At 56.0% G+C, this 24,848-nt stretch overlaps 1 protein-coding gene across 6 annotated transcripts in view; it reads right to left on the reverse strand.

Annotated features, from left to right (window-relative positions):
- The window catches only part of SLC29A1 (solute carrier family 29 member 1 (Augustine blood group)), a 33,550-nt gene extending 9,181 nt beyond the window's left edge, over positions 1 to 24,369 (reverse strand). Inside the window, exons 1-2 of one of the 6 annotated variants that reach the window (XM_058801570.1) lie at positions 24,254 to 24,369; positions 18,223 to 18,387 (exon numbers count right to left, since the gene is read on the reverse strand). The gene's annotated coding sequence lies outside the window, so the exon portion shown is untranslated. Of the gene's footprint in view, positions 1 to 4,341; positions 4,514 to 13,074; positions 13,101 to 13,313; positions 13,340 to 15,678; positions 15,733 to 15,775; positions 15,815 to 18,222; positions 18,388 to 24,253 lie in introns of those variants that run through there. The other 5 variants (XM_058801573.1, XM_058801574.1, XM_058801571.1 and 2 more) reach the window with 5 other exon arrangements.
- Between the last annotated feature and the right edge of the window lie 479 nt (positions 24,370 to 24,848).

Here is a 24,848-nt window from a genome sequence, read left to right on the forward strand (position 1 = left end):
CACCCCCTGCCCTTGGGGGCGAGCGGCAGGCCTGGCTCAAGTCACGGGGGCCGGAGCCCCGCGGGTTCAGTGGCACCCGCGGAGGAGGAGAAGAAGAGGTATCGGGTACCAGAGCTGGCACACCGCCCAGGTCCTGCTGCCCAACCATCCAGGGAGGGGAGGAACACAAGGGTGCTGAGGAGGAGATGACAGGAGCCGGGGGTGCTGGGGAGGAGGCAGTAGGGAGTAGGACTCTCGGGGTGCTGGGGCAGGGCGCTCCACCATGCTGCTTTCCCACCACCTCCTGCTTCCGTCCGGAGGGTGCCCACATCCCTGTGTCAGGAGCCCAGCCTCCTTGGCAGCCCTGCAGTCTCCTGCCCTGCTCTGTTTGTTTTCTGTCTCACTTTCCTAAATGCCTCCTCTAATTTTTTCCACAAAGAGACAGTGCCTGCCAAGGGCAGCAGTCATTACAGCAGAAAACAATTCCAGCTGCTGGCTGTCACAAAGAACCCTACAACAAACAGAAATGTTACATAACCAACACCAGCAACAGGTGACAACCCTGGTCCCACTTGGGGAGAGCTGCCCATGGGATGTGGAACAGATGCCACTCTTCCAGCTGGCACAGCACAGCTCCAACTGCCCCCTGCAGGAGTCTGCTGGTGTTTAGCCCAGCCACCAGCTTGGTGGCTGCACATCCTGAGGGACACAGAAAAGGAGGAGAAATGTGGGGCCTTGGCGTAAGGACATCCCTTTTCTTCCTGGGCATAGAGCAATTTGTCTTACCCCATGGAAGTGATGTCTAAGCAGAAGAAGCAAGATCACAAAGAGTGGGCTTAACAAACCATAAGCTAGGACATTTGAGCAGGTACAAACAGGAGATGGCACAATTTTAATTGCCCATTTATGACACACAAAGACTGTGACAGACGCTGAGTGACGCCCTCAGCGGCCATGTGCAGCCCCATTGGCAGCCAAGCCCAGGGAGCTGACAGCAGGGCCAACTGTCACCAAAACTGCCTAACCTCTGCAGAAAAACCCGCACTGCAGGACAGCCACACCTGCAGGCAGCCATTTGTCACCTGGCGTTGGACACTTCCCTACCTCTCCCTTTCCCCACATCACCTTCTCCTGCTGCCTTCACCAAGGGTGAGCACTATGTATGCTTAGTTTCCCACTTGAGCAATTCCCTCATGCCATGTAGGCATGCTATGGCACTATGGAATTGTACCCAGAAACACCAGATTTTTAAAGAAAAGCCATTTACACCACACCAAGTGTAGAAGTGTCCTGGCAGTCCATAGCCAAGGGGTTTCCAGCAGATTCACCAGGAAGCACCTTGTGTCCTACTGGCACCACTTGTCAGGGGATTATTTTGCAGGGATAATGTCAGTACTTCCTCCAAGCACGGCCAAGATGGGACAGGACCAGTTGCCTCACCAGTCTTTCACCCCATCCCCTATGTCCGCTCGCCCACCGGGTTACACCAGAGTTCTCCTGGCAGGAAGGCTGATCCAGGGGCCCCTCCAGGTTTATCTGCAGGCACAGAACAAGCCCAGCACAGGTATGCAGGTCACATGAAACCTTGGTGGCCATGACTCAGCTGAAGATAGGAAACGCTTACAACGGCCCCGTTTCATGAGATTTCATATGCGTGCCTGAACTCTGACCGCGCTGCTTGGGGATCCTCCTTCCTTGTGCTGGGCTGCAGGCAACTCCACCTTGGGGACACACACTTGTATTTCACAAGACAGATGAGTGCGTGCAGCTGCGCAGCACCGCTGTGGGGCTGAGATGAAAACAAGCTCTCCCAAAACCAGGGTAGGCAGGTGCCTTGAGTCAAAGCAGAGGCTGGTCCAGCTCAAAGGCTGTCTCCATCAGAGTGCAAAAGCAGATGCTAGGAAAGAGTAAATGTGGCATGAGTGTGGACTAACTGTCCAACTGTTTCCCCAGCCTCGGAGCTGGAAGGGAGATTATGTTAATGTGTTTTGTAGCCATGGTGGGTTTCACTTCTGTGAAATTCTGCTTCCCCCTTCAGCTCAGGAGCTCCTGAGAGAGGGCAGCAGCTCTCCCCACATGCAGGGCCTCACCAGGGCTCCCTTGCCTTCAACATCAAAGGGTGGATGAACACTGGAGTGGCTGCTTTACAGACCTGGATTGTATCCACCCAACAGCACATTTTTCAAACAGAAATTCTAGCTCACTTAGTCATTCAGGCATGGCTCCATTCCTTTAGTCCTCCTTGTTGCTTTTCTCCAAATCTTCCCTGGCTCCTCTCAATCCTTACAGAGATGCTGGTGCTGGGGGCATATAGGGACTGTGTGGGGGTGAGACACCAATTTGAAGAGTGGCACAAAGCTTTCCTGCTTTGTTTCTGCTTTATAACTGGGAAAGATGATTCAATGTGTTTTCATACACACTGAGTTATCTGAAATCGCCCTAGGCCTTGCTGTGGCCGGCTCATGGCTGGCTCAGTGTATAATCTTGTTTGTGGATTTGGGGCTTCTTCCCTCCCCCTCTTGTCTATCACTTGATATTTATCTAAACTGAATTTCAGTTGCCTGGTGTAATGGTTGTCAGTGCTCCTCCTAGCTGGCACTTGTCCCCATGAACCTGAGTAATCCAATCACCTCAGCAAAGCCCGGCATCTCATTGCTCATTCTCTTTTCCAGGTCACTCAAAAATATGTTGAAAAAACATCTGACCAATGCAAAGATCTCTTTTTTCTGGAAAAACTGACTGCTGACTCCTACACTCTCTTTCCTGTTTTCGTACTAATTTTGGAGCTGAGTGAAGACTTTCCCTCTTGACCAGCAAGTTCCCTTAAGAACTAGGCTGAAAGCCGGAATTTTTTTGGAGGAAGCAGTGTGGGCACTCTGAGCCCAGACTCCCTAAGAAGTGCTGCTCCAGTCCTGGGTGCCTCCCCACCTGCCACAGGACCTGTCCCTGCACAGACACCCAGGACATGCAGCAGATTCAGCAGTTGGCTTTCCCTGAACTTCCTTCAGCCCTTCTTAGAAAATAACGTCATATCTTTCCCTCCTCCCAGTCCCTGGGGCTGGAGCAGTTGCAAATGAATGACCAGGGGCCACAGTCACAACCAGCCACATCACCCTCCCTTTCCTTCTGGGGAACATTGCCTGACCCAAGACACTTGTTGCTGTTTACCTTTGCTTTCTAACCTTTCCCCTGCTCTGAGGAGCTCCCCAAAGAAAGGTGGAAGAAACTGTTCAGGCTCTTGCAGAGCTAACAGTGAGATAAAAGCTTCATCTGTCTTTTCTGCTATGGCCTCTCTTCCACTGATCCCTCATCCATCCAATATCCTGCAGCAGGTTTCCTAGTCCTGGAGTGCTTTTTGGCTGTTCCCATCATAGCACTTCCTCTTCTTCTTGTCCTGTCTGCCTCTCAGTAAACAGCCTTGTGATGCCATCTGCTCTTCCAGCCCTACTCCGTGCCTGCGTCCTGAGGAGACAGCTTAGCAGGGGAGCAGGAGGGAGCAGGTATTTCTGCTTTCTCCCTTGATTTGCTGTCGGCAGACAAAGTCCTCTGCTTTGCCAGGGCTTGGACAGCAGAAAAAAACCTCTTACCAGGTGCTCTGTGCAGCACCCACACCCCACACAATGAGGGTCCCTGGGCAATGTTTCTGACCCATTTTATCTCGCTCCCTTTGCTCCTCCATGGACAAAAGAAGAGGCACCTCTAAACCCCCTCTGCCTTTGGGCTTGCTGCACCAGCAGCCACCACAAACTCCTCACCAAGCAGCAGCTGTGGATTCTGACCCTGCTCCCAGCACTAGCTGTTATCTCAGATGCCGGGTGGCGCAGGGGGAGCATTCAGCCCTGGTGTGTTTTGAACTTGCAGACCAACCAGGCTGAAGTTCCTTATCTGGAGAGTTCAAGGAGCCCTGAGAGGCTCCCTGGGGGCCCTTGCCGCAGGCAGGTAAAGTGATCCGGCTGGGCAGTAAATTCCTCAGCAACTCCAGCACTCTCCCTGAAGGGCTTCCCAGCCAGTAGAGGGCAGAGGACAGTGACAGGGAAGAGCCAGTCTTAAAACTACCCCAGTTGGCACAGCTGGCACTATCCCAGCTGTCTGACTATCCCTGTCAGACCATTACTGAGTCCCAGGAAGTCCTGAATATCCACCTCTTCAGCAGGGCAGCTGAGAGGGTTCCCAGCTGTGACTAATACTGGTCAAACCCCATCGATGGCAGCCCCAGGATGAACCCACACACCTCTCTCCTCAGCACACAGTGAGTGCCCAAGCCCTGGTGCAATCTGGTCCCTGGCCAGAGAAATCCCCCCAAGGAGCAGAGATGGACAAACGCTGCAGAGGGACATGGCAATGTCACCACAACAAGCTTACCAGAAGGGCAGGGCGGTCCCAGCCCCTTGCTCCTTGTCACTTCAAGCCACAGGACGATGGAGGGACAGTGCAGCCTTGGCAGAGGTAGGAAAAGCCCCACAAATATTTGAGGTGTTGCCTGCTCCAGGGCCGGCAGTTTGGGGATGCGGGAGGAGATACAAGCGCCTGGGGAAGGGCAGGAGCAGGGGGAAACGTCATTTATGAGCAGGCGTCAGCAGAGGAGAGATAAGGTGATCTCAGGAAACTGTTTGCAGAGACAGGATTCTTCCAAGAAGCTGGTTTCTCTGATGGCACCTGCTCAGGCTGCTCTCCCCAGGGAAAGGACTGTGCCCTCCAAGCCACAAGCCCAACCTGCTTCTTGGGAGGCTGTGGAAGGAGACACATTTTTCCAGGCCTAGGTTCAGCCTCTATTTGTGGAAATTTAGAAAAAAAAGACCCTTTCTCCCAAGGGCAGAGGGAGGGATTTGCTCAGGGCTTCACTCAGGGCAGCTGCAGAGGCTTCCAAGCCCAGGCAGAAACCATCTCCAGCACCTGGATGGTGCTTCCAGGCAGCTTTCAGCACCTCCAGGAGCTGCAAGGAGTGGGAAGGGGCACAGAGTGACTCACTATGGGGATGCACAGCTCACCAAGCTCTCAACACCTAACCATGGCTTCTTGAGGGACCACCAGGGGTTTGGGGGGAGCCTGGGGATGCCTTGCCCCAGACCTTCAGCCTCATCCAGCAATCCTCTGCAGCCAACAGACCCTCACAGCCCATGTCTGCAGGGATGGTCCGAGTCCCCAGGGATGCCAGGCTTGTCAATGGAGGTGCTGCTTGGGGGCCATAGGGAAAGGGAAGTGCTGGAGGAAGGGGTACTTCCCTCTAAGCGATCTGGGGGCTGCAGCAGGAAGAAGCACAATGGCAGGAAAGCACATTTCCGCTTCTAAATGGAGAAAACCTTACAGGGCACCTGGGGAGAACAACCAGATATCATTAATGTAAAATTCATCTGGGGGCACAAGGAGCAGCCAGAGGCAGCCCTGAGCTGGAGCGGGTCCTCCTTGCATGGAGGAGCCTGGGTCCTGATGCAGTAGTGGCACAGGCCACCACATGCCAGGACAGCCATGCACAGAGGACAATCCCAACCATGCACAACACCAGGCACAGTTATGGCTCTTGCCTGCCCACAGGCAGGTCCTTATTTCCACCCAGTCAGGTGGGAGGAGGGATGCTCCCTGGTGGGTTGGGACAGCACTTAGGTAAGACCCCTTGGGATGTGGCTGTCAGATGCACCTCTTCTGCATTAGCAGCTTTCCCTCTCCCTGCTTTCATGCTTGCTCAAGAGGAATCCCTGTCTCTGTCTGCACCATAGCATCTTGGTTGGCCACACCTTGGGCAGCAGCTAAAGCAGGTCAGAGGGGTGGGTTGAGCCTACAGGACCATGTCCCATTTCCCCCTCCTGTCTGCAGCTGAGGGGAACAAAGGTGAGACACAGAGAGAGGAGCCCACAGCAAAACAGGCTGAGAGCAAAACAGTTCTTAGGCAGACAAGTCTGAAGATAAGCACTCACTGAATGTGTGGGAGGAAACCCAGTGGATAGAATCCCACAGCTGAGGAATGAAAGAGGGGTGAGATGAATTTTTCCATAGCCTGCCATCTCCTGGGCTCGGTAGGGCCATGTCTACCAACAACACATGGCTACCCCAAGGTCACTGCTTGGGGAGCAGAACCAGAGGGGAAGAGCAGGACTGCAGGAGGAGACCTGCCACTGGCAGCCCTAGGGTGCTGGGATGTAGAGTGGAGATGATTCCCCCTTCATTGCTTCATGTTGCTGCCAACAGGACTGAGCTCAGAGATGGCAGACCCAGGAAGGAGTCGGGTCAGGAACAACATAAGGGAGCTGAGCATGGAGAAACCTGCAGTGAGGGTCTGGAGGAGAAGGATGGGGACAGCTTACATTCTGTTTGAGAGGCCCTCAAAACAGTCCCGCTGTGAGGGGCAAGGCAGAAAGGGCTTAGAGGGCTCAGCTCAACCACTCTCCCACCCCAAATGCCATCCTGTACTTTACAGGAACTGCTTTCCCCAAGGAGAATCTGAGCCCTCACCCTCTTGTCCCCAAAACAGGGATGCTTCCAGAAGAGCAGGAAAAGCCAGCAGCCAACCAGCAGTGAGAGCACCTGCCTGCAGCAACCCCCTGCCCACTGCCACCTGGCCACCTCCTGCACCCCAGGGCACCTCCACCTACCAGGACAGAGCTGTCCTTCCAGCTCTGGCTCCTTCCTCTATGGAGCCAGATTCAAAGGTGCAGCACTGACAGGACCCTCAGCAGGCAAGAGCTGCCCAAACCCAGTGGGAGCTGCTGAGCTGCTGCCCCCCAAGAAGGTGGGAGAGCATCCCCAGGGCTGGGCAAAGTGAACCTTGCTGTTGTACCTGGAGAGCCCAGCAGAAGGCTGCGAGTCCTGTTTGGGGTACTGGCCCAGGAGCAGAGATCATTTTGCTCCCCCTCAGTTTTTTGGAGGCTGGTCTGGGCTGCACAGCTGTTTCCAATTTAGTGGAGGACAGAGAAACGAAACCAGAGCCAGAACAACACAATCTTCCCTTGGTGTCACCGTCTCCCCAGCTTCCAAAATTCAGAGAGGAAATTCCTCCCCACTGAGCAGCAGGCCCCTTGGCAGAGGATGGGTCAGACGTGCAGGAGCCAACCACCACTGGCCTGTGGTGAGTCGAGGCTGGCACTGTCCTCTGCATGTCCCAGTGGCCAGGACAGAAATACATGGGCTATTTTGGGTCCCCACAGACCAAAGGGGCCTTTTGCTTGCAGGCCAGCTCAGAAGAGGGGCCCTGGCCGCTGCTTTTGGCATTAAAAGTCTCAGTCCTACTGAGAAAGAGGATGATGAGCACAGAAGCAGGTTTTGGGACTTGTCAGGGTCCTGTGCAGTCTGTCAGCCACCTGTCCTGCCAAGACCCTGCCCAGACAGCCACAGCATCTTACAAATCCCGAAGTGGCTTCAGATGCTAAATGCAGCTATTTTACACTGGCTCTACTCCAAGAGACAGGGAGTGTCTAACACGCCCTCACCTCAAAAACCTACTTTGTGCCAGCCAAGGGGCACCCCACAATCCCCAGAAACAAAAGGAGAAGGGATGGATGCCCCATGTGGGTCTGCTTGTGCCAAATCCACTCACTTCCAAAGCTGCAGCCATTTCCAAAGAGTGGGGTAAGGCCGTCCCCACAAGTCCCAGGAGCTGAAGGGACTAGAGGAGCCACACACACCTGCACATTTCCCAGCAGGGAAGATGCTGCCTGCTGAGAGCTGGGTTTTCATATCCCTGTTCTGTGGCAGACACAGCAAAGCTGTGAGTTCAACACACGATCTGTAGAGCGAGGAGCGGAAAGGCAAGGAGGCAGCGATGTGGTGGGAGCAAAGGAGTTGGAGCAAACAGCCAGGGCAGGAGCACCATCTCCAGCACCCTCTTCCCTGAATAACTCAGCTTCCCCAAACAGCCTGGCAGGACTGAGGTCTCACATGAGGAGCCAAAGCAAGACTTGAGGCAGACACCTCCTTCGGAGCAAATAAGTCAGAGCCCAAACCTCCCACCCTTGGCACTGGCCTTGGCTAAACAGCGGCAAACAGGAAAATCTTTATGCAAGTAGGATCAGGCGGGGAGAGCAAACAGGAGGTGGGGACTGCCGTGTCTGCCCAAATGCCATAGAACAGAATCTCACACATAACCAACAATAATAAGCCCAGCCACAAGCTGGGAAAGAGCAAGTCACATCCCCTCCAAATCCCAGCCTGTGCTGCTATGTCGTCAGTGCAAACAGCCACCGCCCAGTGTGCCACAGCCATTGTATCGCAGCCTGTCTGGCACCCTGAGCATCCTCAGGATGTCTCAGGGAAGCACAAAAAACTCTGCATGAGAGCCACTGAGTGCTCTGCTCTTGTGGAAATGCCACTTTGCAGCCACTGGCATAGGCTGGCAGGCTCCAGAAGCCTCTGAGCCTCCCCAGATTAATGTAGGGAGCAGAGGAGATGAAGGCAGCTCTAGACACCCAGCTGGGAGACCCAAGGTTCCAGCAGCCTCCACTGAGGTGAGCTGGCCATCTGGCAAGGTGTCAGGGCATGCCTGGGTGGATGCTGAGGTACCTCCACAGTGATGCCAGGTGATAGGGAGCCCAGGGCCTGAGCCTTGCTGGAGCAGTCCCTCTGACACCCTGCATCCCCTTCACAGCCACAGGGAAGGAAGGGAGGCTCAGCAGACTTGTGTGTTGAGGATCAATTGCCAGGCTATTTACTGATGCTGGGCATAGTTTCTGGTCAAAGGCTCCACTTTTGGAGCAAGCCCGGCTGCAGAGCCCAGGCAGGGGGAGTGCAGTGCTCTTCTGCACCTTCCTCATATCCCTGCAAGGCATGGATTCAGATTCTGACCCACACCACGTGGGCACCCCGCAGCTGCTGCCTCCAGCCCTATTCAGAAACATGCTAGCAGATCAGTGTCCTGACGTGGTTCACCACACAAACATGCCAGCCTTGTGTGTGTTGCCACACAAGAGGGTGTGAAGATGGGAAGAAGAAGCTGCAGGGTAGGGTGGATCACTCCATAATAGCTTGGCTGTGTTGCTGTTGGTCTGCATCCTCCTGTGGTAAATGGATAACACTCCTGTGCTCTTGCCAGGATGCCATCAAGACCCACCCAACCTCAGCCACAGCCCAACACCTACAAACCCTGATGGGATGAAAGCACCATGCACTGTGTGCTTCTTGCAGCAGTGGTCTTCCTGTGGGGGCTGAAGTCCAGTCCAGAGCAAATATCATCAGGGAAATGAGGGTACAGCACTAAGGGAGGATAAAAAATTCAATTGCCTCCAACTTGGTCCTGAGGCCAGGAAATTACACTGCCTGTCACAGGCAGAGCAGGCAAGACAGATAAGGCTGGCATCTCCTTCAACCCTGAGCCTCGGGCAGGACTGAGAAGCCAGATCTGCCACCAGACCCTCCTTCCTCCCTGGCTGTTCTCCAGGAGTTATCCCCAAGCTTAAAACAGGGGAGTTTCTCTCATGAAGGGTTTACTATGACCATGCACAAAAACTCCAGTGAAACTCCAAAGCACTCACGGGCTCGAACCAGGTGAACAGCCCTTAGCCACAGGTGTAACTGTGTCCATGGCTGGAGGTGCTGGGCAAAATGAACCAGGCAGGGATGAGGACCATGCTTGGAGCCACAGCTTGGGCAGCAGAGGAGACGCCAAGCAGGGCAACCCAGGCAGGAACCCTTCTTTCCAGCAGCTTTGCAGGAGGCTGGAGCCACTTCAGTGCCAGTCTGGGGCCACAGATAGACATTCAGGTGGATGGTTGGCTTGCCCTTGGCACAGCACAGCTGATGACACAGTCCTGCTGCCGTGACTGAACCTCAGTACCAGGCTAGAGCAGGCTGGCACAACCCTCCAGTCCCACTGCTGCTGCCCACCCAGTCACGTCCCTCCGAGCCCTGCTCTTCACCTCCTCCCTCTGCACCTTCCTGGTCTGCTCACTCCAGGAATTTCCAGCTGGAAATTTCACAGCGAGGTGCCTTCCTATCAGACTAGTCCTAAAGGAAATGAACTAAGGCAAGTCTCGCTGGCAGTCGTGTGATGGGAAGAAGCAAGCGGGCTCTGCGGAAATGTGCCTGACTTCCTGCTGACAGCTTCTGCACGAGCCATGGGCAGCCAGTGGGCCTCTGCTCCCTTTTGGCCCCAGGGAAAGTCCGTCTGCTGGAGATGCAGCCTGACTGTGCTCTCCCACAGCTTAACCAAGAGGCTGAAAGAGAGCCTTGAGCACTGCACCCAGAATACCAGGCTCCCCAATCTGCGTCATAGTTAGTGCATGACACCTACACACACAGAGCTTTAAGCTTGCCCTTTCTTGGGGAATGGCAAAACCAGGAAAAAGCCTGCTCCAAGCCAGAGCAGGACCCAAAGGTCACAACAGGGACATTTCTCAGACCAGTGCCATCAGCAACAAAATTACAAAGAACATACTAGCGTTCTTCCTACGCAACAGCTTCCCTTGTATTACGGGAACAACAATCCTCAGATGCATTCCTCATGCAGCATCACAGCTCTTCTGTCACACAGGGACCCCAGAGATCATGTATAGCCTCCCCCACCCCCCAGCTAGGTCCACAGAATCTGGAGCGGAAGATGGAATGGAAGATGTGTTGCGGCCTCAGCTGGGGAACTGAGTCCCTCCAGACCACACATCCTGCTGTAACCAAACCCATCCAAGCTCTGCCCCTACTCTGCACACTTCTTTCCCCATCTCACGTCTTGCACACTTTTAACCTAAGAAGCAATTAGTCTTTATAGTGCTGCTTAATCAAAGATAGCTGTGTGGTAAGTAAAACCCTGACTCCTGCCCAGCTCATGCCTGTAGCTCATTTTGCATAGTGCTCTGGGCCTCAGTTTGTTGGCAGCTGAGCACAAGTCAGCATGGAGATGAGACTCTGAGAGCTGGCAGTCCTGCAGCTCCAAGCAGTGCTGGGCTGGGCTGGGAGGGGTCTCAGGCCAGAGCTCAGAGTTGGGAAGACTCAGGAATGTAAGCAAGCTTTACACTGTGGGGTCAGTATGGAGCTGGCAAGGACCACAAGCAAACAGAATTCCCTGGATGAGAGCGGGCGTTGGCAGCTTCCGTAACATTTGCCAAGGGCCTGAATGCTGTACTGAACAAAAACAACCAAGATCTACACGTGTCCCATGGAAACCACCAGAAGCTCTTTGCTGGCTTCCTATAGCCAGCGGCTGGTGCCTTCCCACTTGGACAGGACACACAGGTGATCCTGGTCTCCCTCTTTCCCAATGGGCTGGTCCCTAGGCCGTGCCTCTGCCAGGAGAACTGGGAATGAAGCTGGAAGCTGGGCAGTGAAGAAGGTGCAGCACGGGAGTGGGTGAACGCGTGCCTTGTCCTCCGCACCCTGGCTTACCCCCACACCACAACAAAGAGTAAGACAGGTCAGGCCAGGGCAACAACAAAGCCCATGGCTCATCTTTAAAGAGGAAGAGGCTCATTAACACCTCCCAGCCCAAGATAATGAGAGCAGCCATGCCATGCTGGAGAATTGATGCCAGTAGTTAATTATGCAGCTTGGTGAGGAGAAGAGGACCAACTGCAGGACGGAGGTACCATACTGTCCTGTCTGCTGGTGCCACATCTGCTGATTTAAGCTGAAATGAATTTCTTCAGCCTCCTCACTCCAGGTATCTGGTACAGCCTCTACCTCTAGTTGTGGAGGGACGAGTCATCCTGCCAAGCATCTTTTGGGGCTGCTGTTACAGCCCTTGGTGCTGAGAAGAAAGTGCCTTTGCTCTTTGAAAAGCTTTTTGGTGAGCCAAGAGCAAGCCTACCTGTCTTTTCCAGGAGCAAAGAACAATGGCAGGAGCAGGAGTGCTTTGGGGGGCATATGTGTGGTGTCAGCACTGGACTGACACCATCAGTGGCCCATGAGCTGCACAAAGACAACCAGTGAACCCAAGGGAAAAGCATCCCTGCACAGTCACATCCTGAGACAGCTTTGTAGAGAAGGCAGGCTTGAGGGAGCCTGAGGCTGTCCAGCAGCTTGCAGGTGCTGGTGAGTGGGAACAATGTCACCAAGCTGGGATGCAGTGCAGAAGGGGAGTGGGATTTCCCATGTCGGCACTCACACAAGTCCCTCAACTATGTCTGCTCACAACAGGCAACTGAGGGGCCATTGGGTTGTTTTCTGTTTCGGAGCAGTCGGGAAGTGCATCCAGCTGTGGCCAACAGCTGCACAAATTCCTCCTGCAGCCCCTAGCCCTGGGATCAAGGACACAGGCTTTACTTGTCTGCGATCCCACAGCTCAAGGGCTTAGCTGCTGCTGCCTTCCCACACAGTCTGCAATTCCACAGCCCATTCCCGAGAGGCAGATGGGAGCGCTGCTGAGTACAGGCAGGGACTGTGTTGGTCTGGCACTATTAGCATCTAGCAGGGGTGTGAGCCTCAGATTTAACTACAGAGGTGAGGAGGAGGACAGCACAAAAGGGCTCCACAGGAGCTCTTGGCACTTCTGCCTGGACCCGCTCTCCATTAACGCTGACGGTTTACTCAGGAATGGAAAGAAACACTCACTGAAATCATCCCACAGGCAGGATTTTCTTGAGCAGGACGTGGGGCAACCCCGACCCAGCAGTTTTTCTGTCAGCCAAGGGGGCTCTGCCCCACTTCTCGCACAGCAGCACATGGCACCGTGCCCACGCACCTGCCAGCGGGTCCCCCCACACCCGCGGCTGAGGCAGGCTGGCAGACACTGCCGTGCACACGCATCCCCCGGCAGGGATGTGCACCTCTGCAGCCGCAGGACCGCGGCACAATCCCCTCGGTGCAGTCCTGCATCCCAGGTATCAGAGCATCACTGACTCCGCATCCCCAGAGCCACGTGCCGGCCGCTCCGCATCCCCAAAATGACATGCTCTCCCCGCGGCAGTGACTGCGAGAGGGGATTTGTAGTCGCCGTGCAAGGTAGCCAGGAAGGACCCTCCCCGAAAAGCAGCATCTACGCATCGCACACCCCTCGCCCGGTGCCCCAAGCCGCGACTCGCACGCCGCCTCCCCGCACGCTGCGCCGCCGAGTCCTGCGCTCGGGGAATCCCCCGGCTCCCTCTGAAGGTTCCCCACGCACCGGCAGCTCTGAAACGCCGCCAGGAGCCTCGCAGGGAGCCGGGCTGGGTGGCCAAAAGCTCGGCGACTTTGACCCAGTACCTGGAACTGGAGCGCGCACCGCTGCCTGCCTCCGCTTCTGTGTCCGGCGCGGATGGAAACCCGCCGCCTCCGAACCTCGCTGTAAACTCCGCCTTCAGCGCCACGCGGTTCCCGCGTGGGAGAGGCGGCGGGTTTTCCCGCTTCCCGCCCGCTCCCCGTTCCCCGGGCCCCCGGGAGAAGAGGGTTGAGAAGAGCCGCTCTCCCCCGCGGCAGCCGTGCGCCCCTCGGGGCGAACCCACCTGCGCCGCGCTCCCCGCGCCGCCCGGCGCTCCGCCGCCGTCCCCGAGCGCGGCCCGCCCGCCCTGGCTCCCCCCATTTCCGCGCCTCCCATCCCCACCCCCTGCACTGGCGGGAAACCCTCCGGGCCGCCCCGCTGCTCCTCGGGGAGGGAGCGCAAAGCAAGCGCCCTCTAACTCCCGAGCCGCACCCAGCACCGCGCTTGTCTCAATGCCCGTGCGTTAGTCGATATTACAGCTCTAAAGGGAGCCACGCATTAAATTACGGCTCTAAATGGAGTGTGAACTGGCCCCCAGTTCCTCACTTGTGCCCTATGCTGCGTTCTAATTCAGACAAAAACACTCTGCTGGCAGTCACCACATAAGGGTGCGATATATATACATATATATCACATATATATAGCTATACATATTTGTGTATACATAATATATACATATATTTGTATACAAAAATATACATATGCATGTTTATACACACACACACATATATATATGCAAAGGCACCTTATTTTCAGCTTCAAGGGCTGTAACATCAGCCTCAGAAAGATCCTTTGCACACATGTGTATGTGTGTGTGTATAAATATGTATATTATATATATATATATATAAAATTATTTTCTTGAGTTAGTGGGTGTCATCCCTGCCCATGACAGGGGGATTGGAACTTAATGGTCCTTAAGGCCCCTTTCAACCCAAACCATTTATGATTCTGTAAGTCACAGAAAGGACTGAAGACAGCTTTTTGCACTGTGTGTTCTTGGTGGTGCTACCCAGCATTGCAGGCAATGGGCAGAGCCCTGTGCACCTTAGCAATCCCCTGTATTTGTAGGTTATAAGTACTGTGTGTACTCAGTATCCAAAGGGCAGGCACAAACTCTAAGGTTAGTTTCTTATGGCTGCTGCCTCCAGGTTCCTATCTCTCCAGAACTGATATCTACTCTGCTGAGATCACAATATGTTGCTCAGCTGAAGTGCAAACGTGGAGGATTCCCCAGGTACTTTGTCCCTCAGCAGAGGGGAATGCACCTGAATTTAACCTTATATCTGTGCAGTTAAACAGTGACAGAATTTTTTTTTTTTTATGTAGCTGGGTGTTTAAAGGAAAACCGGGCCCTCCTGGCTCTCTCCATTCTCTGTGCTCTGCAGGCACAGGCAGTGGCACCAGAAAGTCCTTGAAGCAGCTTTGACTGCAAAAAAAATATTTGTTCCATTAATAAACACCCTCAGAAAATTCTCTGCAGATGGTGATCATTTTGGGTTAGAAATTAAAACCAGAAGTTAAAACACCCCCAAAAGCTCTGGCAGATTCTTGTTCTCACGCTCTCTCGGCAAGATGATCCCTAACACACATCTTCCTGCAAGATCCAAGCACCAAGCTTGTATTTTAAGACAGACCTACAAAACATTACCACATAAGCAAAAAAGTCCTCAAAGCCCAAGAAAAAGGCAGTGGTAACAGGGCTGAGACAGCTACCGGTGCTTTCTGATCTGCAGCAGTGACACTGCGAGTCTCACCCTGAGGAAAAGACCTCTCCGCTGATCTGCTCAGAGGCAGCCTCTGCAGCTGGCTCTCTCCCTCTGCACTGGCCATGGATATTTGTCATGGTTATGGGCTTCTGGGAGCAGGTAGCAGGGTACCCTAACAACATGAGGAGAGCGCAGACAATGCTGCCAGATAGTACAACAGGAGGCTCTTTCCTTAAATTTAAGATCCATATCAGATCAAATTAAATTTAAAAGCTCTCATCTCCAATTAAAGCTCCCAGGCTGCATCTCCCAGGCAATGACAGATCCAAACCTTGGGCCTGCCTTTTCTCAGCCCCCTTTCTGTAAGCCATTCTGATCTGGAAAGTCTTCTGGGTAAGCTGCAACAGAGACAAGACCTCTCTTCTCCCCATCTTGCCTCATCTTTTCTCTCCTCTCCCATCTCCCCTCTTCTCTGCAAAATCCAAACAAAACATCAACACAAGGTCATCCGCTTGGGATGTCTTATGTCACCTCCTCTCTAGCTTTGAGATGTGCCATTTTGTCACTCACAGAGCCCCACAAGCCCCCTTAGTAGTCCCTGGAACATGAATGCCACAGCAGCTTGGGCAGCGTGTTTCTCCTTGTGATATCCACACTTGCTGCTCAGCAGCATGAGCTAACATTTGAGCATCTCTACAATTTTTTTTTCTAAATAAGCTCCAACTTTAGCACAGACTAAAAGCTGTGAGAACCAATTCCCCCAGGAACTTGAGCCCAGGGTCCAGACGGGTGCTGCCCAGCCAAACTGACACTTGTGGCTCCAGAACCCAGGACAAGGCTCTCAGCCTCAACCATTATAACCTCGGACCCCATCGGGAGGAGAAACACCACAAAATTTACCTTTGAGTGGATATTCCAGGAAGTTTCTCCTTCAGGACAGGGCGGGTGCAGCCGCTGCCTCACCCCAGGCTTTCAGCAGCAGGGCTGTAGCACTTACCAGCACCAAAGCACAGGATTAAATGTTCTCTAATTTGCAGCTCTGGTCCTGTCTGCACAGCCACTCCCCAATCACCGGAATCAAACCTCTCTCCACAGAGACGCTCTCACTGGAGATGGGGGATGAAATCCATTAGCGCTGAGCTGTGTCCCAGCCGCTGGTGACCACAGGCAGACAGGAGGCCAGCAGACAGACAGACAGACCCCAGGGAGGTACGGACAGGGGCGGCTTCCAGCTCCTACACACAGCACCAGCTGCTGGCTGCTGCCCTGCAGAGACCTGTGCCCCCACCCATCACCAGCCTTCAGGACAGGGTCTAACAGTGTCTTCTCTTGTGCAGCCAGAAGACCTGGAGCGAGCAAGACACCGTGGGGTGAAGCAGGCTAAGTCTGGGAGAGAGTGAGTGTCCTTTAAAATCCAGCCCTGGCTGCTGCAGGACAGGAGACATTTCGCTCACAGCTCTCTTCTCCATAGAGGCACTTTAGCCCCTCAGGGAGCTCAGCTGCTCCCAAGAGCAATGCAAGTCCTTGGGTTGTGTAATGTCAATAGCAGCATGCTTTTTCAGAGGGGTGACACCTCCTCTACGGTACATGGGAAGGTAACAAATTGCACAGCCAATAACAACTCATTTATTGCCCCAAAAACATGAGCTCTTGCTACAGGGCCAAGTGGCCTTGCTTCATCTTGGCAAAGGTGTTGCATTTGAAGAACTCTCTGCTCCCTAGTGGCTGTCATGTTATCATCTTCACCTCTGTGTGTACAATAACAAACCTCCTAGAAACAGCAAACAGCTACAAAAATAGCCTCTTCTCCAAACTGGAAACAGCTGTGCTTTGCCCAGCCCTGGTACTGGGCCCACCACTGGATGACCCACAGAGCTGGGTGTTTCTCCCGTGTGTAATTCGGGCAAGGAGAAAAGGCAGCCTCGAGTGGGGCCCAGGGGCTTGCACTGTTCCCACCCTCTCCATCCCCAAAGCAGCAGCTCAGTGCCAGAACACGCTGCTGCTGTTGGCAGATGGCTGCACTCCCCAGAGCAAAGGGAGAAAGCAAGGGAGGAAGGCAGCCAGCAAAGCCTCTCCCTTACATAAATAAGGCTGGGAGTCCCATGGACATGCTGGAGGGGCTGAAGCAGCCCAGCCCTTTGAGTTTTCTTTCTGAAAACTCAAACATGCACTGCAGGCATTGCGATGCCGTCACCTGGAGCCCAGCTTGTACGCTCTGCTCACAGCTAGTTTGTGACAGGCAGAACAAACAGGCAAAGAGCTCTCCCTTCAGTGACGCTTGCTTTCACGCCAAACCTTTCACAAAAGCTGCTTTTTTTCCCCCCCTTCTCCCTTGCAGCAATTCCCTGCTTTAACTAAAGCTGTAAAATCCAAAAAGGGGAAAACAAACAAACAGCTGGTTTGGAAAGCAAGAGCAAAAAGGGAGATTTATTCCAGGCAGAGGTTATTGCATCATAAGAGCTAAAGGAATATTTTTAGTGCCTCTTGGGCAATATTAGAGTTTTAGGGCCTGAGGAGCTAGGCAGTATTTGCAGGCACTTAATGTTTCCAGAATCCTTTACACTTGGCACCCACGTCCACCGTTTTCCTTGGAGATTTGCAAGCACTTTGCAACCATACATTAATTAACCCACCAGCCTTCCTCTGCAGTGAGATTTCCCTTTCCCTGTAATGTGCCTGTGCTAGGGACAGGGTAAACTGAGGCATGGCAAGACCATCAGCCAGCAGCAGAGCTGAGGCCAGGGAACTGCATGCCATCCAGCTCTCCTTTCTATTGCAAAAGCACCCTTCCCTTTGTAAGCATGATCCACACCGACTGCATTTTCCTCCACTGGATGCTGCCTGCCCCATTCCACAGGAAGGCATGGGCAGGTCAGCTCATAGAGCCTCTGCATTGGCCCTCGGTGCCCCAGAGCAGAGAAACAGAGAGCCAGTATGTCTGAAAGGCAGAGCAGGCAGGCAGGAGTGGAATGGCAAACAGATTAGCAGCTGTATCCAACTGCCTGCATGTGTGACAAGGCAGCTGCACGGGGAAAGGGGGAAAAGGGGCATTTTAATTAGTCGCATGAAGGGAAACATAGAAGATGCTGAACCTCTGTCAAGTGTCAGCAGGTTATTAATCTATTAGCTAATGAGGGAAAAAAAAACCTACTACAGGCTCCTGGGAATCCAGTTATAACAAGACTGCAGTGATCATGGATGCTTTGATAGCCAACAAAGCATCTCAGCCTGTTGCTGAGGTCAGCGAATGGCTTGGGGACTGATCATTTTAGTTTTGCTATTCCCTTGCTGGTCCTGGCTGGCCCTGGCGCAGGATCCTGGCTGAAGAGCTGCTGGCACTCTTTTTGGGGTGGGAGATCTCCAGTCATTGCTTGCAGGACTCCTGACGGTGATCTCTGGGCTCTTGGTGACCTGCCCTGTATTTTGTGATGAGGTCATGCTCACCTGTTGGCCTGAGCCTTGCTGGGATGAGCTGGGGAAGGAGTGGGCTGCGGTACCCTCCTGAACTCTGCTTGTGGCACAGAGATCCAGCTGGCACATCACTGCTTGCAGGGAGCCACGCAGACCTCCAGCATCCTGTCCTCCCTCTGCTTCCTTGCACGGCTTGACCTGCAGGGATAAAGTCAGGCAGCTGCCTGTGACTTCTTCACTAGTGGCCTGAGGGCAGCAGGACCTCGCTGCCAGCAGCAGCAGCAGAGCAGCCCTGGGTGAAACCCTGCCAGGAAAGGCAAGGGAGAGAGAGGCCCTTGCTATCCCTGCCACCTCCCCATGCTAAGTATCGCCCTTCGCTGGTAGCACTGAGCTGCAATGTGGTGACATCTGAAGCGTTCACAGCCCTGGTGAGCAAATGGTCTGGAGACATGACAAGGAAAGGCCTCCACACGCCTCCAGCCCAGTGGCAGGGCCATGGGTGTTTTCCAGCTGGGCAAGCAGAAACAAATCCCATTGTCCACTGATTGGACACAGCTCAGCAAGGGGCCCATGGTGCCTACAGGGCTCCTGGGACCTGGCATGCACAGTGGGGTCCAGTCAAGCTCCAGCCCCCTCTCAGGATGTTGGAGGCGGGGGCAGCCTGCCCAGTGGAACAGCAGCATCTTTGGGACACAGGACATCTCCCTGCTGTCAGGCAGGGGGACACGAGCCCCTCTGCCCAAATCACTTCTGAGGGTCTCCCATCCTCACCATCTCCTGGGCACAATCCTTCCACGAGCAATCCTTCCCTCCTCCATCCCCATCCCCATCCCTCTGCCTCCCTCCCTGCACTGCTGCTGCCCTCTCCTGAGCTCCAGCTGCCCATTTGCTTTCTCCTACAAGCATTAAGGGAGTAAATACTGACTAATGGTACCAATTAGCAGCTGAGCTGCTGGGTGCTAGTTACTGAGTGACAGCTGTGCCGCCAAGGGCCAAGGGTGAAGTGTTACCTCACTGCAGGCAGTCTCCACCTGCCAGGGCCCAAGCTGAGACTTGGATAAACTCAAGACACACAGTTCAGGCTCCCACTTGTACCAGGGGAGGCAGGGTTAACCCCTGGCTCAGCGGCAGGCAGGAACACCCTGTGGCATTCAGGGCACAGACCACTCCAAGCACCCTGTCATGGTGTCACTCCAGGTCTCCTTGGCTGAGGATGGAGCTGGTGCTGGCAGAGGGAGCCACTCTATAGCCAAGGTCATCTGGCCCATTGAAGCAGTGCCGGGGGCATATCCTCCTCCTTAACTGGCAGCACCAGTCTCCCACGATGGAGCACAGCCATTAAGAAAGAAGTGGCTGGCACTCAGCCACACTTGTAAAACACTGCAGGGGAGCTGTGCGCTGCTGGGAACCAGGGAACCTGGTGAGAGGAAGAGGGGTGGCACCTGTGTGTGGTCCAGGTCCCTCTTTGACAAAGTCCATCTACAGCCCAGTGGATCCAGGTACCCAGTGACTCCCAGGGTTTCTGAGAGCCATCTAAAAGGCACAGAGTGGCTTTCTGTAGGATGGGTGAATGCCAGCTCTGGAGGATATCCAGAGGATATCTGGAGGATATCCATGGAAGCCATGGCTCCCCATCAGCTTCCCCGAGGCACCTTGGTAGCAGCAGACAGAGCCATGCTCCAGCTCTTGGGGGATGCTGCTGCAGCCAGAGTGTGCTCACCCTGCCTGGCAGGGCAGGGCCCAGGTGCCTGCCTGTTCTCCCAGCCAGCCTGCTCCCTGGGCAGTCTCTGTGGTCACTCCGTGGCACCACAGGGACCATGGCACGCAGCCACCTGCAGAGATGAGGGCTCCAAACCCAGGTCCAGGAGCTCTCCCAGCCATGCCAGCCCTGGTCCATGCCTGGCCCGACATTTGCTGGCTGGCATGGCGGAATTCTGCTCTGTGCAAATGTCTGGCAGGGCTGACTAAATCCTGTCTGGAGACTAAGTCCATCCAGTCATGCTTTCCCCTTTGGGCGAATCAGCAGCGGAGCTGCGGCTGAATGCTCCTAAACATCCCCCAGGGAGGTCTCCAGGAGGGCCCTTTCCCACAGCTTCCAACAGTACCAGCCGTTCATCATTTCTGCTCCTTGCCAGTCATGCTTCAGCGGGTTCCCAGGCCGAAACCAGGCCCCCAGGCCACCCAGTGGAGCACAAACATGGGACATCAAAAGAAGGGCAGGCCAAACCCATGACCAGCAGCCCAGCTGCCAGGGTACCGCTGGGACTGCCCTCCCCCCCTTCCTCAGCCCCTCTGCAAAGCCGAGAATCCACCGGTGGGCAGAGGATGCTCTAGCACGGACCAGGGAGGAGGGAACCTCGGGGCGTCCCGCACCCCTCACACGAGGGGCTGGGAGCCTGCAGTGCCCCGCGGCCGTGCTGCCGGGGAGCGCGGCAGCGTTCGCCTGTCCCTGGGGGAGGCACTGGCGTCGGGCCCCTTCCCACTCCCTCTGCAGAGCCGCCCCATCCCCAGCGGCTCCGGGGCCGCCCCGGCTCGGCGCTGAATCCCCCAAACTCATCGGCGGGCGCGGGCCGGCGCTGCCGCCTGGCGGCGTGACCGGGAGAGCGCTCCGGGAGCACCGCACGGGCAGCGCACGGGGGGCGCACGGGGAGCGCACGGGGAAGGAATTAGCCGGGCGCGGGCTTAAGCGGCTCCGCGGAATGCGGGAGCCAGCGTGGGGAAGCAGCGTGGAGGGAGGGCAGCACTGGCGAGCCGACGGCTGGTGGGAGAGGGTCTGGCATTCCACGGTGGAGAGGCATCCCAAGCCACCCCTCGGGGAGGGCAGGCACGGCCCTGAGCACTAGGGTGAGCATCCTCATCCTCCATGAGGATGAGGAGGCAGTGAGCGGCAGCAGGGAGATGGGGGAATAAACGGCACTGGGATCCAAGTGCACAAAGTGGGACAGGGCACCCCGAAGTGTAGGCTTGTTGTGTGTGCTGTGCTAACCCATGGAAGGACTGGGGATGAGTGGGAGCTGGGAAATCTGGGAGTAAGCAGGGAAGTCCGAGGGCAGAAGCAGGAGCTTTTTGTTTGAAGGTGGTTTAAAGAAGCAGAGGTTGCCTACAGGTAACACACTGTGCAGAAGGGCAGGGATAGTGTTGGGAAGCAGATTTCAGGGCCAGGATGGATCACATGAGGACATAAGACTGTGACAGTCACCCTGAGCACGGTAGCTGTCCTGCAGGGCTGTGCTTGCTGCTCAGCTGCAGGCCACAGAGGAAGGAGTTCTGGCTGGTCCCCTGCTGAGAACCCCAAGTTCCACAGGGATGGAATGGGAAAAGGATTGAAGTGCACCTGTTACTTCTCAAAAGGCAGCATAGGTTACTTTTCAAAAAGCAGCTTGCCTTCTTCTCTCCTTGCTCCTGGGCTGTGAGACATCCAGGAGCAGCCTTGTGCCAGGGACCCAATGCCTCAGGGACAAGAGGGTCTCCTGGCACTACCCTCCCAAGGACTCGGAGCCTCAGGCTTTATCCTGTATATCCATCCTCAGCTGATAGGGACTCAGTTTCCAGGGAAACAGCCTGCTCTTCTAACACTGCCCCAGACCCAGTAAATCTCTTTTCTGGCAAGCCAGATGACAAAAGTCAGCCTGGACAATAGGGGTGGCTGGCTTCCCACAAAGATCCCTCTTCTGGGGAGGAGCTGCAGACATCACCAACCCCCTGTCTTTCTCCACTCTCCACACAGGATCTGCCATCTCCAGAGGATGCAAGCAGGTGGGAAAGTCTCTTCTGACTTTTGCTAGGGCTGTGTCTTGGATGGTAAAGTTGGGAAGCTTCACAGCAGAGCTGAGCTGCTATGCAGTTCCCAGCAGTGCTGCTGCTGGCCCTGCTTTGCATCTGCAGTCACAGAGGTGCTGGGTTCCCTGCAAAAAAGCAGGCTTCTCAAGAAGGAAAAGAGCTGCTAGCTTTCTGGAGAGCCCTACAGGGTCTTGTTGCTGGTAATAGCTCAGGGCAGGGCTGCCTGCTCAGATGGAGGACAGGCTTCTCTGCCACTGCTGCCGGGTCTCTCCCATCCTGCTGGTCCCAGCTTGCCCTCAGGGATGCTCTGAGCTTTTCCTGGCACGGAATGGCAGGATTACTTATATGTCTGTGAAGAAAACAGGGCAGCACAGCTGGTGCTCCTCCATCACTTCCCCTGCACAAGCCTGAGGACCATTAATAAATTTCACTATCTCCTACCAGCCAGCTGTGCCAGCTTCCCTCACTCCCTACATTTTCTGATCCATTTCAGCCCCTACAGCACCTGCTCCCTCCTTTCCCAGGACAGCATCAGAGCACTGAAGGGATAAGGACAAAAAGCAGCAATGGGGACCCTGTTTTCTAACCTCTTGCACTAAGACCTTTACAGGGGCAGCAGTGCAGTGCCCTGACCTTGAGAGGCACCACTGATTTGGACTGATGTGAGTCAAGAGCCATGCTACAAACCCTGCTCTGTCTGTTTCTTCACCTCACTTCTGCCTGCACGCGAGGTCAGGCTCCTCCAAACAAGCCTTGGGCCATGCCTTGGACTCAGAATGCAGCCAGGACCTCTGCCCTGGGCCAAATCACACCGAGGGCAGCCCGGGAATGGTGCCTGGGGAGAAAGGACCTGCATGGGGAATGGTGCAAGCGGGCAGGGCAAGCTCCCAGCGGTCAGCCGACAAATAGAAAGGGTCATGGGACAGTGCCCAGCTACTGGGACAAAGGGCCTGCCAGAGGCCAATGGGGTGGTAGAAGTTGTTCTGGCAGGGAGGTGAGCGGTGGCAGAGCCCCAGGAACCCCAAGAACGGGGAGGTTTCCCTGGAGGTGTTCCCCGTGGTGGAGGCACCCCCGAGGCCATACAGGAACGTGTGACTGGCGGGGCAGGGAGGGAGCCAGCACTCGGAGAAAGCTGGGACTGACACAGAAGGGTAACGGGGCCAGTAAGCGGTGGCCGTGCCAGTGGTCGGGTGACATCCCCATGGGCAGGGTAACCAAACACCGTCCCCAGGTGGCTGTTTCAGGGGATGGCGAAAGGGGAAGCGTTTCTTGCCCCGCGGTACTGCGTTCCCGGGACAGGCTCCCCGGTCCCGCGGCGGTCCTGTAGAGGGAGGGGAAGGGAAAGCAGCAGCACCCAGTCCCGGCAGGAGCGGGGCCGAACGCGCCGGGGTCGGAGCCCCGGTCGGACGGCCGGACAGTCAGCCGGACGGCCGCTCCTCACGGCCGCCGGGGCTGCCCCGAGCGCCGCTGCCGCTGCCGTGGCCCCGCGCCGCCCCAGCACCCACCCGCACCGGAGGCAGCCGGGGCACCGCCGCGTCGCTTACACGTTTCCCCGGGGGCTGCGGGCTCCTTCCCGCGGCGCCGCCGCCTGCAGGGCACGGTCCGGTCCCGCGGCGCCCGGTGCCAGCGCTGGCGGCCGCGGCAGGCCGGGTCCTAGCGCTCCCCGCCCGCCAAGGGCACCGCGCGGGCGGGCCGGGACTGCCCTCGGCCCCGCGGCCGCCGGACTGCGGCCCCGTGCCCCTCCCCTCGCACCCCGCTTTGACCTCCCAGCTGCACCGGCCGCACCTGAGAGCGGGAGGCTGCTGGGGTGGCCCCGCTACCGCAGCTCCGGCACAGGAATGTCCGGTGCTCTGGCTTTCCGCCAGTGTCTCCCCTCTTCCTGGAACAGACCGCTGGCCCTGCTGCCCTGGGAGGGGGCACAGCCGTGCTGTCCTTTTGCCTAGGCAAGGAGGGCAGGGTGCCGGCAGGCAGCCCCTCCACTGCTGCTCCCCGCTTTCAGTCCCGCCTGCGCCGGGGTCAGGCTCCGAGCCCTCCCTGCAGCTCTGGGACTAGAAAGCTTCGGACCCGGGCTGGGGTCCCTCTGTGTGACGGCCCCAGAGCTCAGCACAGGCTCCCGCCTGCAGGGTGACCTTGAGCAGGACCGCCGAGCTGCCGAAAGGGGGGACAAGACCTTGGCTCAGCGCGGGAGGCTGGAACCAGACCCTCTCCTTGGTGCCTGGCAGAACAAGGCACGGCAGGGACAGTGCTTACTCTGGTCACCTCCCTGCCTGCACCCTGCCCTTACCTTGATAGCTCAAGTCTCCTGGTGCCAAGTGATGCTGCCTGCAGACTCCTCGCTGCCTGGTGCCAAGCAGGACTGGGATTTCCCACAGCAGCAGGACCAGGGTGCAAAGGCTTTGCCACCCTACGGGCTCTGCAGCCAGAGTGGGTTTTAGAGCCCTGGCGCTGGCTGGGGCTGGCTGAGCACGGCTTCCGCTGGCTCAGCAGGTGGAGGCTGCATGCACGGGCAGATTAGTGGGGGGGGAGGAATTGGCTTCTGCCATAGGAACTCCAGGCAAGATTCGTCAGCGGGTTGCTGTGGGGCCAAGTTCCAGCACAGGGGAGGAGAGAGGGGAGGCTCTGGGTTGGCAGCAGCCTCAGGGGGACAATGAAGCCTGTATGAAGGGGGGACTGAAAATGGTGCTGCAGGTGCCAGCATCATCCCTGGGATGGTGTTATCTCTTGAGTGACACATGTCACCCCGTGCTCCTGTGCTGGACTTGGGCCATGGTGGGACCCTCGCTGAGGTCCCACGGGTCAGTATCGAGCCCTGGGGCCAGCAGGGGGCCCTCAGTGAAGCACCCTGCACCCCCTGCCCCTGTGCCGGGCCCCGCAGCTGC

This window comes from Ammospiza caudacuta, chromosome 3, assembly GCF_027887145.1.
Source record: "Ammospiza caudacuta isolate bAmmCau1 chromosome 3, bAmmCau1.pri, whole genome shotgun sequence".
Lineage (NCBI taxonomy): Eukaryota > Metazoa > Chordata > Aves > Passeriformes > Passerellidae > Ammospiza > Ammospiza caudacuta.